Source organism: Corvus brachyrhynchos, unplaced genomic scaffold, assembly GCF_000691975.1.
Source record: "Corvus brachyrhynchos isolate BGI_N302 unplaced genomic scaffold, ASM69197v1 scaffold1120, whole genome shotgun sequence".
NCBI lineage: Eukaryota > Metazoa > Chordata > Aves > Passeriformes > Corvidae > Corvus > Corvus brachyrhynchos.
This window is the reverse complement of record NW_008235737.1, coordinates 957111-975480: the sequence shown is the minus strand read 5'-3', so window position 1 is coordinate 975480 and position 18370 is coordinate 957111. Positions and strand designations below refer to the sequence as shown.

At 41.6% G+C, this 18370-nt stretch overlaps 1 long non-coding RNA gene across 1 annotated transcript; it reads left to right on the top strand.

The window, feature by feature from the left end:
- Positions 1-87: 87 nt before the first annotated feature.
- On the top strand, positions 88-13149 carry LOC108446699. The gene is made up of 3 exons (XR_001861991.1): positions 88-379; positions 1132-1302; positions 11396-13149. It is a non-coding gene; the product is annotated as an uncharacterized LOC108446699 (long non-coding RNA).
- Positions 13150-18370: the final 5221 nt, after the last annotated feature.

The window sequence follows — 18370 nt, the reverse complement described above, 5'->3', positions numbered from 1 at the left end:
GCTTCCCTCGAAAGAATACAAAGGGGTTGTGCGTCCTGGCGCTTCCAGGCTTCGATCCCCGAGCCCGACGACATGCAGTCCCGCAGGCACGGGAAGAGCTCCCCCAGAGCGCCTAGGCTCTACAGCGGGACCGCCCGAACTCCTCCCGCTTCTCCCGCGGCGGTAACAGCGGGATGCCTCCGCCCCACTCGGGCCGTGCATCCTGCTGCCCTGAATTTCACTGCCGGGCGAAACGCTGGACTCCCACCCGCGGGGCCACCGAGTGATGGGTCCCTGAGTCCGCTCCGGTGCACCGGAGGGTTTCGGGTCGCGTTTCCCCGTGCCCGTCATCTTGGCACTTCGGCATTTCGTGGCGACCTTTAAACGTCCTCCGCACTAGGTATGTAAGGCGCTCTGGGGTTTTTGGGGAGGCTGCCCCTCCTCCGGGGCGACTTAGGCAACGAGGGGCGAAGTCCTCGTGGAACGCCCCAGCGTCAGCTCTCGGGAGGCACACGCGGGGCACACGCACACGCTGTGCCCTCACTTCGTGAAATGTGCCTGCCGGGCTCCGGAGCCTCCGAGCAACCTCCCACAGTTAATCCCGGCCCCTCGCCCCCTCCAGCTCTTGCAGCAGGAGAGATATGAACAAACAGGGGTGAGGCTCTCCCCCTGTTCCTGGCATTCCCCGGGGCCCCCTCCGCAGTACCCGCGGTGCTGGGAGCTCCTGGGGGCGCCTGGCTCTCCCGGCACCGCCGGGCGGGGTCCCGTACGCGCCTTCGGAAGAAGCAGCGGGCAAGAAGTCTCCGGGAGGTTCGGGGCGGGCTCTGCGGGGCCGGCGCGGTGTCCCCCGGCTCGGGGTGTGTGTGGGCGGCGTTTGCACACACCACGCCGAGAAGCGGCGCGGATGTGGCAGTGGTGGCGGCTGTCGGGGCTCAGCCCCGCTCCCAGGCACCGGCAGGTTGAGAGGCCGTGCCGGTGCCTGGAGTTTCCAGGACTAGGGAAACTAGACCATTGATAGCATCCCTATGAAGCAGCGGGAGAAGAGAAGAACCAGCCTTCGTTACAGTATTTCTTGTTTTGTTGGGATACATCCACATTCACGAGCCCTTTCACACTAATGCCCTTTATCTTACGGTTTCAATGCTTTCTAAGGGCACCCATGCGGGAGCATCCCACACGGTGTATGGGCTCCTCCACCGCCAGCTCAGCAGACACTGTGGCAGCCCAGCTTGCTGGCCCTACCTGCCCTCAAACACCCATGGAAACCCACACCTGCTTGGAGACACGAATAAGATTGAAAAAAGATGCTCCACAGCACAAAAGGTAATCCAAAATGTAATGGTACCTGGCACTGGAACAGTTACATGAGAAAAACCCCCCCATTTCCTTTGTCTATACAGTGGCAATGTTTTCTTTCCAGCAAAGAGAATAACAAGCAGAAGGCACACATGGAGGTGCAAAAAACCAGCTTCAAGGTCAGGTTCTTGCTTCCCAAGCAAAACCAACCAACCACCACTACCAGCAAAAAGAAATCTCATATGTTTTATTTGCCTTCCATGGACTTGTATATTTAGCACATCTTTTATTGTCCCACTGTGCTTCCAGAAAGTTGTTATACCTTAGCCTGAAATCACAGGCTATGGCATGAGCTTTTGGCAACTCCCTCCTGCTACAGCTGTGAAAGGAGATTTAGCCTCCAGCAGCATTCATTCATCCCACTACTCACGCCAGATATTAACTGACTAAATCGGCTGTCAGGATGGTTCGTCGTGCAGCCAAAATGATCAGCTCCCATGTGCAGCACACCAGAAATACTACCACCTAAGCCAGAAGGACACTAACATACAAAACTCCCCCAGCCAATGGTTGGGTTTTAATAAGCAGTGATTACATCATGTACAGCTCATACCAGTCTTGCTGTTATCAGAGAACAGCAGAAGCTATGTGAGAGAATGTAGCAGCAAAAGTTCTTGGGTTAGCCCAAGTAAGGGGTCTGACCATTGAAATGAATGGGTATGTTAATCCTTCATCTTAATTTCTGCAGGAGATGAAGCAATAAGAAATCATGTAGAGATGTTTGTCTTTGAAATATGTTCCTTTAATACTCTCCAATAATAATCCCTAAATGCATGACTTCTTACGCTCATGGGGTTTAAGTGGATTTTAAATAATTCCTAGACCTTGCACAGTCCTTTCATAGATAAATACCTTTTATCCTCTGTACCTGTGTGTATTTTGCTAAGCAAGTACCATGGTGGGGTGTATCAGAAATATCCAGACGGGCAATGCCATCATCTGTGGTACTATCAGGAGTGGCTGAAGAGATAATTGAGGTGTCAAGAGGCTGCAGTGGGGATTGAGTAGCAAGAACTTATGAACTTTAAGAGCAAACAGACCATTTTAATTCAATATTCTAGAATGGGAAAGACAAATAGAAACACCCCAGCAGAACTGTTTTCAAAGAATGTTTTCTATGAAATCTCAATGGTGTTATGGGCATATCCCATTTGCTTGAGAATATTTACTTTTCTGTTGGTTATTTGAGAGTCTTTGATGTTTACTCAGCTGACCCATCCTGATTTCCTGCCCTTTGCTGCCCGTAGGCACCTTTTGTCACTGCATGCCTACATGCTTTATAGTCAGTTTCCATACGGATCAGAGTTGTCTCTTGGGCAAGCCAGACAAAATGAAACCTCCAGGTTTATTTCAGCTGATTTGAACTGCCGCCAAGGCAAGGGCCACACTGTCTCAGGGACTGAGTTTTAAAAATCTAGCAAAGAACAGAACACTCAATTACTATTTATTTCCAGAAGGTATTTCTGCGTCTTCCTATGGTTGAATTTTATGAAGACTCACCCCATCAAATTCTAGCCCCAAGCTGTGGTTTGGTTTTACACATGTCAGTGAGGCAGTTTTCCTTCAACAAAAAAAAAAGGCCCCCAATGGTTTTAAATCTAGCATGATTGAATGTTTGATTGTGATCATTGTGAAAGGGACATGGAGTTAAACAAATAAGAAGAAAATCAACTTTTTTTTTCTTTTGGGGATAGATCTTAGTGAAATGGAAACGTTTCTATAAAACAATGACATTGGTACTCTATTTTAGAAATCTGTATAAAATACTGAATTTTATAAAACTCTGTGCAAAACTATTATTTGAGACATATTCTAATTCCTAGTATGACAAAGAAAACTGGATTTTAGGCTTCTGCATCTATAGAATTAACAGATTAGCAAACAAAACAATATTCAACCAGTTCCTCCACGTAGATGCCCAAACCATACTTCATACCCCGAGAAGTGGTCTTGCTTGCTAGTTTTGTGAGCAGTCTTCAGTGAAGAAGCCAGGTACCAGCAGGGGATGAAGAGTGACCATCTTTCTCTCCCCAGGAGGTGATTTCATCAGGTCAGGATTAAGGAAAATAGCAGGGCAGGTTGGAATATCTTGCAGGACTGTCAATCCGACATCTTCCAAGAACAGTACATTCCTACAAAACTATAAATAAGAAAAAAAATGTGTGCTAACAGCAGCATATGAGCAGAAAATCTATCATGAGCCTCTAGAAAAAGAAATCATCTGTCTATTTGGGAAAAATGAAAAGCATATGTTTGAAGCTGTTATCATATAAACACATGCCTAGAACATGAGCTTTTCCAGCATGCAAATAAATTGACTAGTCACTCAACATAGTTTCTATACACTGAAATTTAAAGTAATTAGAGGAGAGTTGCTGGGCTCCATTCAGAAATAATTTATTTTAATAACACTCATGATGTTTTCTGTATTTTCAGAGGTATTAGGTTTCAGATTGCTACAGCTAATATAATAGAAAATTCTGTAGTTATTATTGACTGCAACTGCCAACATACAATTTGAGAATTAAAGTCCAATGTGGGAAACTGGTGATGGATATTGAAAGCAGTTTGTGCTCATACTCCACCTTATAACCAACGGTCAGAACGAGTTGGTTTTTGAGGAGATAGAAGGGGATGTGCAAGTTGGTTTCAGAGAAAACCAAATATTTACAGACATAGCACTGTGTCTGCAATCAGGGGGTTGGTCTGTGAGTTCGGGCTGGTTTGGTCTGACAGGAACAGATAACTGGAATTTAAAGTTTATGACAATGGATTTGATAGTATGCAATGATATTCAATATATCCTCCTGCATTAGCATGGTTGCCCATTTCTCAATAGGGTCAGAATGTTCTCATTAGTATATTGGCCTGCATGATCCAAAAGGGCTTTCCCTGTGGGCTGAAATGAAGTGCTGCCGTGGGGAGAAGGAGCATAGGGGTAACTAAGTCCCAGCCCTCTCTGCCTGGGGCCCTTCAGTGCTGTGCCAAGCTCAGGCTGGTGAGCTCTGAAGCACACCCCTGTCCCAGTGCCAGGCAGGGGTTTGGCCCTTCCACACAAAACAGCTTGGTGCTCTCTTTGCAGGTCAACATCCCTGTGATCTGTCTTTCTTTTCTTTTCTGTAGAGATAGAGTCTCAGGCTTAGGACTCAAATTGTAGGGGACTCTAAAGAACTCTTGATGCAAGGGGAACCTGCCTGTTCCCATCACAGATGGTATCACCTGGTCATGGGCCTTAAAATGGACCCAAACATCTGTGTTGCCAGTGACACTGTGACTAGATCCTTTAGACTTTGATTTAATTTTACCATTTGTAAATTTGAAATTGTAATTGGAAAAACATTAAACTTTTTCTTGACAAGGAGATGGGGGCAGTGCCTGGCTGTGTCCTGCTGGTAGCCAGAGCTCAGTCCCTTCCCTGCCCACTTTCCAGGGACCTCTTGGGTGACCTGGTTTGGGTATCCCCTGACTAGCAGGATATAATGAGCACTACTCATCTGTCAACATTTCACTGTTCTGATCCCACATAAATTGCTGTGCTGTGACAGTTGATGGGAAAATTGTGAAGCTTTAGAAACAGAGTCAGGGCTCCCAAGCATGTAGTGCCATGAGCCTGTTTTGCTGTGTGGGGCTTCTCTCTGGAAACCCAAAACCACCTATACCGGAGAGGCACTCAGTCATCTCCCAGGAAGTGATCCGTCACTTAAAAGATGGAGATCCCCTCTAATGAAATAATAGAGCCTTTCTCCTCTGACATCCGCAGATTATCCCTGTGAAGGCACTGGACCCATGGAGTTGGGTTAAATCTCCCCCTTTCAATGACAGTTAACCTCAAAGGTATAAATTCTTTGGGAATATGTTTGAGCACTTTTGTCTTCCAACATTTCTAAGGATTTTCAGTATTTCCTTCCTGTTATCTTAATTTTGATGGTCTTTAAGATAAACAAAGATAAACAAAATCCATTGTAATTTATAGAAATTTATTTTAAAATCAATGAAATGCTATGATGCTACAGCAGCAGCTATAGCTATGCTCAGGGGTATGAGCAGAGAGCAAAAGCAGCGTCAGGTTCACCGATTGCCTTTCTTGCTGCGCTTTAAGGGGTAAGCACTGCAGATAACCCAGATGCCCAACTCATGCAGAACAACTGTCAACCTTTGGTACAACTGACAGATAATACAATCCTCCTGATTTATTGCAGCGATATCTTCTCCCTCTACCACTTTGAGGTTGAAGGAGAGACTGCAATATGAAGTCTGGGGCCTCATGGCTGTATGACACTTCCCAAAGGACATGAAATGATGAACAGGACAGCAGCTTACCTGCTTTATTGATGAAATATTCCGGTTTTAAGGTCTGTAGTCTCAAGCCTACAGTCTCCATATTCCACACGGTTTTGGGAACATTGATGAGAAACCACACATTTCTGGGAATCGTAAGGCAATGAACACATAACCTGGCTCACACCTGAAATCTGACATATTGTATATACTTAGCTTGTTCATGTGCAGTTTATACAGTAAACACATCAGCAAATGATTACTGGAATCTATTATACTTAAGGCTGCCAAATATTTTCAATTTAATCATCTCCTTTCCTGTTTTCATGTGATCAGTTTTCCCAAAAAAATATTCTGTGGCTTTGAATTTCCTCTCTGTGGCTTTTGCCCCTAAATGATTTTCCTAAGTCTTTTTTTTGCAATGTTCTTTCATCCACTTTTGAAGTGGCGATGGTTAAAAAAAAAAGAAAACAGAAAAAAAACGGTTTCCACATAGACTAAACCTCCCAAACTATGAGAGTCACAGCAAAGTTAACATGGACATAACCTGCATTGAAGATCAGTGTCCTCCAGTCAGGTTTTGATTAATTTTCCACTAATTTTGACTTTTTTGTAGTAGGAACCTTTCATTTTGGGAGAGAAATTTAAGGGATTTGATTGGAAAGGCAGATACTTCAACACAGGTTGCCATCAGTCTGAAGCCTCCAGATATATTATGCTCATTAAGTGTCCCATTCCTCTGTCTGCATTTTTGTTTCTAAGAAGCAGGGCCTGTACCCTCTTTAGGATGAATAACTTGGAAAGAAAGAATTTACAAGCTCCACAAGTTTATTGGTTCCAGATTTCTTTCCTTTCTTTTTTTTCTCTCCACACATAATTTGAGACGCCTTCTCCTTAAAAGTTTAGATTAATACGTTGAAAACATTAATACATCATAAAGGTCAAAAGATTAAGCATTCAAGAATCAGCCAGCCTCTAGAATTATCACAGCGAGATTTACATGATCTATATCCATCTCAAAAGACAGTATGAAGGACAGTTACAAACTTGCTCCAGCATTTCAATCTGTTTTCTGAGCTGTCTGTAAGTTCATATCCTGCTTAATTCTTTGCTGAAACATAAACTAGAGAGAAAAGAGTTTACCACATTACCAGAATTTGACATGAAACTCCTCTGATCTTGGCAGGCAAGACGTGCATAACGTTGAATAAACAGAGCATTGTCACTGCAACACTGGTATTTTTCAGGTATGCTCTCAGCCGTCTAGAGACTGAGCTCAGAAAAAAGTCTATTACTTTTCACAGTGGCATAAGTAATTTCAGGAAAATAAATAGACTGCTCCTTATATAGCAAATTAAATGAATTATTGTTTAGGGGGAAAAAAACCCAAACAAAACTTAACAAACCAGTAGTGATGTTACCTTATAACCATGGCTGTTAGGTACGTATATCCAGATTAGTTCTGTTAATCTGAAACTACGTACCAGTTATACAGACCAAGACAAACTAGGAGGGACTTTGCCATCTCTTTCAATTTAGAGGGATGGCTACTCTGCCTTCTCAGTTTAGGGACTTCAGGACAGCAACATCGGGCCAGTTGTGAGGAATTAATAAATTTTCCATATTGCACTGCAACTGAGGATTCGAGCTGCAATGTTGCTGTTTTAAAGTGCAATTAAACTCCATGTTCTCTCTAATCCTTATTTTCTAAGAAAGTGATGGTCAGGACTGATAAATGCTCAGTACGACTGTGAGTAAACCCTAAAACTAAACTTAACTTTGTTTTGGGATGAATCTGAAATTAAAATTGCTCCGTGTTTTCCTCACCCATAAACAGGACTAAATCCTGACTCCCAATCTGCCTGAGAAATCTCTGATGGAGAGCAGCAGCAGCAGCAGGAGCCAGAAGCAGACCAGCTGCTAAAAATCAGGAAGGCTGAAGAGTATTTTTTTCCATGACAGACACCACCTGGCAGTTGTCATGGGTAGCAATATGAGAGATAGGTACTGGGATGTGATGGTAAAAATCTGCCTTTCCCTCTAAAGAAATAGCCTGAATTGCTATTTTACAGCTAAGGGAAAAGCTGTTTACTTTTTCCAAACACACCATGGAAGTTGATGTTACTGAACAAACTTGTCTCGGATCATCTGTAGGCACATCAGCCTAGGAAACTCACTTTAACCAACTCTGAGTATAAAAAACAGCTTTTTGTCCTCTGTAGCACCTTTTGCTAGAAAGCCCTGTTTTGAACAATGAGATTCCAGTACAGCTTTTCAATAGTTTGTGTATTTTTCCACTCCACAGCTGCAGTGCTAAGATATTATTTCACTGCAGCTTTTCGTTATTTCTAATGTCATCATTTGGATCTTCCAAGAACCGTCTAACACTTTTCCCATATCTATTAGGAAAGCAAATGCAGACCGGGGAACATGGCAGCATTTGGGTATATTTTCCCAGATATTCACATGAATAAGGACTGAGAAAGAGGCATATATCTCTTCCTTAACTCTGCTTATACCTGAATGAAATTACATTTCCTATTTGACTGTATGTTTTATTTCTTAATCACTTTTCCTCCTTCTCAACAATTACAAAAGGATAAAGAAAAGGTGGAATTGCTTATGGGAAGTAAAAGCAGTGTAGCCTCTGTAGAAAAAAGACACATCTTTATATATAGCAGGTTTTAAAGAAAAGTTAATTTAATGAAATAATTTACAAAATAATAAATGAAACATAATGCAGCTTGGACTATATTATTGTTAGAGTGGTCAACTATTCTCCCTTACAAATTTTATCAACATCTTTATGGTACCTTAAAAGTGTTGAAACACTTACATTCCACCTACAAAACCTACTGAAAGAGGTAGTGAGGGGAAGCAAAGAAAAAAAAAAAGAGGTGAATAAAGAAAATCCATCCCTTGGGGCAATTTCTAAGGAGGCAAGAGCTTCTTTCCTGCCAAGAACCAGTGTCTTCAAGGATCATGCGGCACTCGGTGCCAAATGTTTTATGGCACCACACTCCAGCTGGCAATGGGTTTTGGACTGCAGCATTGGCAGTGGGAGCAGGGCGAGCGGACTGCTGTGTTTCTGAATGTAGCATAGTTCTGACAACCCTGGTGTGATCCAGAAAGGCACCTTATTACTTCCTGAGTAGGTTTCACAAGCAGATTAGTTGCCTGGTCACATGGGGTGAAATCTTTAAAATTAAACACTTATATTCAAAAGACAATCTACCCGGTGCCCAATATTGGGCAGGGAGCCCCTCACAGCTGCGTAAGAAATGCTGTGCTTTAGCTCTCACCCCTCGTTAGGCTTCAGCAGCCTGATTTGCCCTGGACTGGGAGTTTGAATTTGTTTTCAGAGACAGTCTGACTGATAAGGGAGAAGTTTTAAGTGAGGTGGGCTGAGAGCTGTTGAAGGGTTGAGAGGTACAGCACAACTTTTCCTGGGGAGCCTTGTAAGTGGAGAGTGGCTGAGTGGGGGCCACATCCTCTACCCCTGGATTGCGGCAGAGACAGGAATGCAAGAGTTATGAGGCCAGGAGGAAGGCAGGAAAGAAGAAACATCAAATAAAAACCTAGGGGGTAGGGAAGCCAGCCAGAAGAGAGAAGACACCTAGCCAAATACATAAATAATCCTGGGAAGCCAGAGTAGAACTCAGGAATTCCCCAGTGCCTGCAAGCCTGTGGTAAGGAGCTGAGACCGGATCTTCTGAGGCAAAGGACAGCCTACAGACACGCCCTGAGGCAAAAGACAGCCTCCAGCCACCCTGACCACCTTGCACAGGGATCCAGACGAAGAATAATTATTTACTGAAATCACGTATTTGTGCCATTTTTATCCCCAGTGAAATAGTACAGTAAATAATTCCAGTTTGCTTTATTACATGGCCTACCTGACAAGCAGAGGCAAACATATTTGAAGAAGCAGAGCCAAGAAAGTGTATTTAGTCTCCATACTGAGAATATCCCAGACTCAGCAAACCTGCTGTCTTTAGTTTAACATGGTGTTAAATACAGAACCTACTCACATAAGACCCTGGTGCATTAACATCTGAATAGCTGTAAACTGTAGGTTGCATAGTTCTCAAAAAGTCTTTTCATAGACACTGTGAAATTTTTGGTAGGAGGGGAATGCTAACCTAACACAAAATAATTCTGGAAATGGGGGCAGGTTTATTCCTTCTTGTTTTTAAAGTAATGTGGATAAACGCCAATATTTCATATTTACCTCTCATAGATGGGTACACCTAAACAAAATTATTTCCGGAAAGTTTGAAAACTCAACAGCTTGTAACTCCAAAGAGTCAGTGGCTGTGGTCTTCACACCTTAGCCAGGTGTATACTGAAAGACAACTAAATGTTACTTTTGAAATGTATTTCCTGATATGCCAAGTTTCCTATCTCTTTCTGTAATGACATTTTGTCACAAAACCCAAAGAATGTCCACCTAAGGAAAAATGCTAAATGGCATGCAATGAACAAATTTATCTGCTGCAAGAGGGTGATATATGTCTGAATATCAGTCCCAAAAAAGAAGTGGAGGCAAAAACATTAAAATGACAAGCCAATGCCCTGTCATTGAAAGGAAACTACTTTCTCACTGACTGTGACAGAGTTTGCAAAACCTATTAAGACATCAGATGTGTAAAGAACTAAGAAAAACACATTGTAAGTGTATTTTATGGAACAAAGATCTTATTGCTATGATGTCTTTAAAAATTGTAGTACTCGGAAAACAAGAAATGTTGTAGATGCATTAACTTACACCCTTAAATTTTGAAAAAATTTCAGGGACTTAAGCAGACTACAAAAAGTCTGTAAAACAACAGCAATAGAAGTATTGGAAAAATAAAAAGAAAGCTGTAATTTTTCACAATAATCTACTGTTTCATGTGGGACACACTCTGAAGTTAATGGGATTTAAGGTGGATTTACAGAAGGATGTGGCCCAAATTAGATCTACAGGGGCACCTAAAGGAGAAAAAGGCCATTTGTAAAGGAGTCAGGCTTGAGACACACCCATGTAAAACAGTGCATAGTATGTTTTTAAGTTGATGTTTACTGAACAGTAACAGCATTAAAGTCATGATCTAGTCCTGTGAGATGTCACAAAGAGATGTGGCCCTTCACTCATTTTCCTCCTGAGTCTGAGAGCTCAGTGATTCGGAGAAGCTCTCAGCACTCTGCAGGGCTGCGCCCCAGGCACACACCCTGCTGCGGGGCACGTAATACAGCACTGCGCCATGGACCTGAGGCCCTCCTCAATGCAGTCCTCAGGAGACACAGCCATTCCCCATGCAGGACAGATCTGTGGCAACCTGCTCTTTCTCAATGCAGATGAAGAACAACAATTCCCTCTTCGGCACAAGATACAATTTTCAAGGATTGGTGGGTCAGTCAAATCTCAACCAACACCCCTTGGGTTATTCACAGACACTTTCCAATAAAGAAGTATTCTATCAAATGTTATCCTTTTAACTCCCAGCCCTTTATTCCATAGAACAGGATAAAAAAACTGCTTGCAATTTTTGTAAAGAGAAAAGAAAAAGAATATTTTTCACCGTCTTGAGACTCAAAGATTGCTGCATTGTCTTGATCAAAAATCCCATGAAATTTCTTTTGAGGAGACTTCAAGAAAGCAGATCTTTGAATGGAATAGATCAGGAAGCTGTATGGAATAAAAGATGGTGATAGCATGGGCTACAGCTTTGCTACATCAGATGTAATAACTTATTATTGACATTTGGTCTTTGAAAACATATTTTCTTCTCCACTGCAGGCTAGAAGAGTGGACTACAAACAACGTTTAATCAAAACTGGAGACACAACACTATTCCTTAAGTAAAGCAAATAAGAAGAGCTGAGGTAATAAAATATCCAGGTTTAGAGAAAAGTGTGAACTCAATATTCTTTAAAATATGTCAAATTGATCTGTCAATTTCTCAGATAAAAGCCCTCAAGCCATCAGAATCCATACAAAATTTAGGATTTAGGAACTGAAGCTAGGAGGGATGCGATCTTTGGCCCTTGAGAGGGTTTGGTTCCCAGGTTATGAGCACAGTGGTTTCAGACATAATGAAATGTGTATATCACACCAGTAGATGAATTTTGAAGAACAGAGTGAAAAAAAAAGGTGGAAAAGAAAACAGACATCAAAAGAAACTTCAGATCCATGTGGTAGAAAACTATTTGGACACACAAAAACTGTATAGCCATGTCTGTGAACATAAAAGCAATAGTAAAAAGGACAAATTTTACTTTTTTTTCCCAACCCTGTGATCAGAAGGCACAGTATGCATGGGAAATCGCATTGTTTTGGCTCTGTTGTGTTCAGGTGAGACTGATGGTTGCTATCTCTGCTCCTCATTCTGGGTTGTTGCCAAAACCAGGTGTTCTGTGGGGTACAGCAGGAGCGGGGCTGTCCCATGAGTGGGGTGGGGTGCTGCATGGACCCCAGGGCTAGCCGTGACTCCTGATGGGTGCTGTCCCATGGGTGCCAAGAGCCCTCAACACTTCTGGGAGTCAGTGAACCCAGGAGAAAAGCTCCCCATGGTGCTGGGCCCAGCCCCGGCCAGAGACAGTGCAGAGATGGGGCTGAGATGGGGCATGGCTGAGCCAAAAGATAATCCTGCGCCCTGGGTGGAGGTGGTGTGCATGGACGTCACTGGGAAGACTGTTGAGGAGAGTAGGGCTTGAAGGTGCCCTCAGGGACCTGACACTATCAAGTGTCTCAAAAGTCAAACCAGAAGCATTAGTCTGCTCAGGAATTTGAAGCATTTTGGTAAAGACACTTGTCGAAAAGGGCAGCTACTTGAGCAGAAATGTGCCGTGCTGTCTTCTCCACTCAAGCATTTGCTAGCACAGACCAGAAGATTATTTCTCATTATTCATTATTTCCCATGATTAGGAAAGCAGGATCTCTTACATCATCTCAAAGTAACAAATACACCATAGTATCACTGAAATAATGTAGGCAAATATTTCCTCACCAGCACAGCAATGCAGGCAATCTCCAGTTTTTGCCTGATTGCTCTGGTTCCCAGTCAGGGGACAGTCCACTGCAGCTGTGCAACCCAACACCCAATTCTGTGTGCAGATTCCCACTTTCTGCTTTTGAAAACTCAGTCCAGGTTTCCTTTCACTCTGGGCTTCATGAGCTGTGGATGTGTTTTCAAATACCAAACACACTGACTGCATTTTGGAAGGGTCTCACTGTAAACACTCAGTGAGTTTTTCCTGCAAGCTTCATTGTTACAAAATTACAAATGACATGGAAATGAAAAAAGGTCAAACCCAATTACAAACATGCATTTTCTGTTAAGAATCCATTTCTCAGTGTATGAACTCATTTTGTTGGGAAGTATGCCAAAGCATTGTTTTGAATTTATGTCCATCTCTATCAACGTGGGATTACAAATATGAAAAAGATGCCAGAGTTTATTGTAGGCAGAAGAATGTGGAAATAAGGATAAACTTCTTCTTAAGTCTGCTATACAATATTTTGTATCTGTGTCTATTACTGGTTGCATGGGATACTTTGGACATGTTTTATTCAAATCCCTATGGGGTGTGATAAAATGTCTGGTATTGTAAAATGCCAACTGTCCAAGTAACACACGTCCAACAGGTAAGAAAGATACCATTTAATGGCACAGTCATCAACAAGGAGGCCTCATTAGAGGCTGGTAATGTCCTACTCCTTGTAGGCACACATTCATCATCTGATTCAGTGTTGCACCATGTGACTCTGGAGACCATGGTATGACTACTTCCCTTCCTTCCTAGATTAAAAGTTTCTGCTGTTTCATCTTCCAAACAGGACACTTAATGTTTTTCAATGGAGCAGAAGTCCTTCAGTGGCTCTGGACTACTTGTGAGTTCTACCCCCTTGTCATATATATACATTCATCTATTCTGAAATGTCCCTAATTCCTAAAAATTATTTTATCTAAATATTATATGTTGCCAGTAGGAGGACTAATATACTAAAACCATCTGTTTTCAGAAGTTGAAAACTACAAAAATACCTGCTGAGACATTTTTCCTGGGAATGCTTTAAGCAACTCAAGAGCAAATTTAATTAGGGTGTTGTAAATTGGAATGACTCTATTGATAACAGTTGTGTTCTTGTTTCAGTGTAATTGGTATAAAACTTTTTTCTGCCTTCCAAATAATTTTTTGAAAGTGGAACTACCATGACTACAAAAACTAGCAGCAGAAGTAGAGGAGGAGGTGGAGTAATCAAACAGTCTAGACTATACATCGTAAACTCCTGTGGAAGAAGAGGTTAGACTACAAGAGATCACTTGTGTGATGACATTATTTGCAGAAGGCTGCTGTTGACACCATAACATTAAGGATGGCTGAAGTAATCTTGCATGGCTAATGTGAAAATTTCATTTCCCTTGAGGTCTACTTCTATAAGGGTGACACTGCAGGATGCCTTGGGGACAATATCACTATCACAGTATCAGTCTCACTAGCACCTTTCTCAGATAAAAAATGCCTGTCCCTGTTGTTTAGGAAACTGATATGAGTAATCAGTAAATCACCAAATAGTTAATTCATTTAAGCAAAGCAACTGGTGCTGTGGTTTGAGATGTAAAAGAGCTGTAAAATACAACAAATGGATATACCTGCCTCTTACTACAATTATAAAAGGGCTCTGTGTTGGACAGAAATGTCTCAGAGGGCAATTGACAGATGGATTTGAGCCAAAGACTCCTGCTGCAGCATGAAGGGATGGAGTGGTGGAGGCTGTGGTGGCTGGGCCATCATGACACAGAGCTGTGTCCACTTCCAGGTGCATACCAAGGAGCTGTGCTGTCACCTTTCTCTGAGCTCTTCTGCAGTTTCCCTATTGCTCAGGTCTTCAACGGGTGTGGGATCCATCCTGTGGTCCTCCGCCCCAAGCAAGTCTGGGTGCAGGGCTCATAGGATCACAGCACTTGGTCTTCTAAGAGGGGACATTCTAAGGAGGGAGGTATTCTCTTGTGTTTATCGAAATACTATTCTGCAGCATTTATTACAGAGCTGCATGCACTATATCAAGCAAAACAATGTAATAACTATTTTATGTAATACACAGTAAGTAGCAATTTGGTATTTCCTACAGGCTTTCTTATCAAAACCTCTAACTGATTTCTATTTTATACCCTCTGTTCACAAAATAAAGCCATGGTATTGGCCTGAGCTGTTTTTTGTAAGGATAAAACAGTGTCTCAGTTTGAGAACTCATGTCTGGCACAGGGCAGACGATAGGGGATACAGCATCATAAAGTCACCCCAAGACATTCAGCTAGTGTTTATATTATATTTTTAAAAGCTACATGCTGTTTTGGTTAATAAGTTATGATCTCTGTTAGTGAGGGCATGACAAAAACTAGCCAAGCCTCTACTGTACAAGAGTACTGCACTGCACACCTGCTCAGCAAGCACCAAACATGTTTTATGTACTTCACAAAAGGGTAATATTTTTCTTTTAGCAACACTTTTTGCTTCGGCCACAGTGAGTTTTGCTTTATTATCCTGCTGGTATTTTGATATTCATAAACAAGTCTCAAACCAGTTTTAAAACCTGCTTTAAAGGAGTAGTTCAGCAGTAGAAAACAACAGAGCCTCTGTCTACATATATCTTCTGCAGCATTCAGCCTCTTCCCTGAGGTGTTGGACTTCAGACATGTTTTATTAACATTCTGGAGTTGTACCCTCCTGACTAACCAGCCATTAGCTGGCTCACTGATCCTTAACTGCAGATCACTTTCTCTCTTATATAGGCTGCATTTCCCTTAGGTTCCAAAATAATTAGTCTCCCGGCTATAGATGTGATTTCTGTTTAAAGGAAAGCAGAAGAAGCACCTCAGCCACTGCTGGCAAGCATCTTTATTCATGCTAAGCTCCTTCTCTGGTTGATATTCACAGAGCACAAGATTCTAATTCTACTTAATAATTAGACTAATACCAGACATACTTACATTTGCCTTCCAGTGCAATTTTCGGCACAGTAAGCAGGGAGTTGCACACACAGAGCTCCCATAGCAACATGTTATTGTTAACCAAAGTTGTGTGCACAGCTCCATGTGCTAAAAATTCACCAAGGACCAATTCAGCTGTCAGATACACAGGGGCAACTCCCACGGGATGTCAGTGGAAGGCTCAGAGGGCAGAATAACCTTATAAAAATGTAATATTGTGTTACGATAATAATCACCCAAAGCTCTGCTAGGTCAACACTGTGAGCTGACCTGTTTTGGATCACAGAGACAAACCCCCGTGCTCTCTCTTCTGCCAGAGCTGAACATAAGGGCACCATCATTACAAAATATTTGAATACTGTTTGTTAAAATATGCTCTACTGTAAGGTGTGATACCTGTATACTAAGGAAGTGTTGGTGCATCCTGATGAACTGTGTGACTGCAAGCATCACTTTGGAGAACTGAAATGGAAAAAGCCTGCTCTTTATCTCAGACTGCTAAAAAAAAATACTGCAAATGATGTCAGAAGGAGACAAGATAAGCTCAATGTAAATATTCACCAAATAAAATAATAAAAATATTTTCTTGCATAGCATATACTGACCATTTAGGAAAGGGAAAAAAAAGGCAATAAAAATTCTGTGCCTGAGGAGCCACTTTTGCACAGAGTCACAAAAATCCAGTGGACTTTCCCTAAGCATTTGAGTGACTGATTGTTTTGATTGCCTTTTAATCATATTATGCCTTTTGATTTGGCCTCCTCTTTATTGAATATATCAAAAGCAGTTGGAGTTGTAATAGCCTAAAGAAATTTTACAAAAAAGTAAAGTAAGTAACTTTTAAGTTACTTACTTTAAGTTACTAGTAAGTAACTTTTGCTTCTGATACTTCCTGCATTGCATAATTTTAGCGACTCTAGGAATATGTTTGAACTCAGGTTACTGGACATCATGAATCAGTGAGAACAAACACAACACGTGGTAGGTCCCCATAGAAAGTACTGAGCGAATTCAGCTCCCCTGCACCCATACACAGAGGCATGAGGGCTGTTCCCCTCTTCATGTTTGCATCTTCCTAAGGTAAGCTGGACTAGGCACTCTCTGCCACCCTGCCAAGACTCCTCTGAGGGATGAGGCTCTGTGCTGTTGCAAGTCCAATTACATCTGTCATTTTTAGGTGTATCACTCATATCACAGTCCATCATAGCTGCAAATGCTGAGATTCAGATATCTTACCTTACTTGCAAATACAGCAATGTAATACATAATAGCACCCTTATTTTTGCAAAAGTTACCTAGAAAATAACATTTTCTTTTAGAATAGAATCAGTCCTCTGTCTTTCTCTGTACATGTGCATATACCAGGTCTGACATAGCTATTTCATACAAGGATGACTGGTTTTTCAGTCAAGCACATGAAGCTAGGGAGGGAGTCTTCTTAACCCTGGGAGGGGGGTACTTGGGCAATCTGCATATTTACTTTCTTTCCCCCCTTATTTTATTGGACTCCATCTTCCTTGACAAGCAATTTTAAAATGTACATTTCAGGCATTTACTTTGATCTGTTTTCTTGGTAATTAATTTGCCAGTCTTTAAATAGACAATTTAAAATAATCCTAATTAGGACAACATCCCCAAACTTCAAATACTGGTTTTGAATTATAGCGTGAAGAGAATGAATAATGATTCTCTGAGTATTCACTTTAACACTGTCTACTTCTCACATACAAGGAAATTGATTTTCTCACCTGTCATGTTAACTAAGGGCACAATCCTGCAAATTCTTACTTCTGCAAGTAGGTCTTAGTCAGACAGCAATTCACTGGAACTAATTACAGGATTTGCTCACGGGAATAAGGATGGCCTGGATAAGATCATTTGGATAAATGTGCAAGTCTGTAAGTGCATTGAGTAAGCCTGTGCAACAAGCATTTCATACCTACTGATGCTTAAGAAGCTGTCCCTTGTGAAACAGTAACTGCAGTTCACATAGGAAGTGGAAATAAAGATTTTTACAGGTTGAAATAAAAATAATTATAATGGATACATAGATGCAGTGAATTGCTTTCAATCTGTATCTGAGTAATTTATGATCAGATGATCTGACTGTAAAACATATAAAAAAACCTGCAATGCTTTATTTTAACCAAATACAAACATCACTGTGTATTGTGCTGTTATGACACTTACAGAATACTAAGACAGATGAGAGCTTATGAGCAACTCAGTTCACAAGTCAGAAGACTTATGAAAAGTCAGGAGAATATGAAAGATACGTAAGCTGAATGCCCAACGACTAATAGTCTACAGAGGCTGTGCAACAATTATACATTACTATGTTTACCTCAGCCTTTTATAATTACATATCAGAATGTATGTTGGAGGGTTTAATTGTGAGGTTGTCAAAAGTAAAAGCAGTTTTAGAAAACCAAACCATGCAATATTACAGAAGGGAAAAAAAATTCAAGTCTTTTGTTCAAATGGAAATACAGAAAGCAACATGTTGTTTAAGTAGGATTTTATTTTCTTCTACTCAAGTGATGAAGAGGCTGTTGTAAAGAAAGGCTTTCATCTTACACATGCAGTACTCCATCACAACATAATTACCCTAATTTGTATTCCACTGTAGAAATAGGCTTTTTCAGCTTAAACAAATTAAGCAACAATCACCAAGCGTACATGACCAGCATTCTTTCAAATAACCTGTTATCAGCTCTGGCTACAGCTTTATCTTGATAAAATGGAAATCCTTTTTTATTTTCCTACCTTCGCACCCCCCC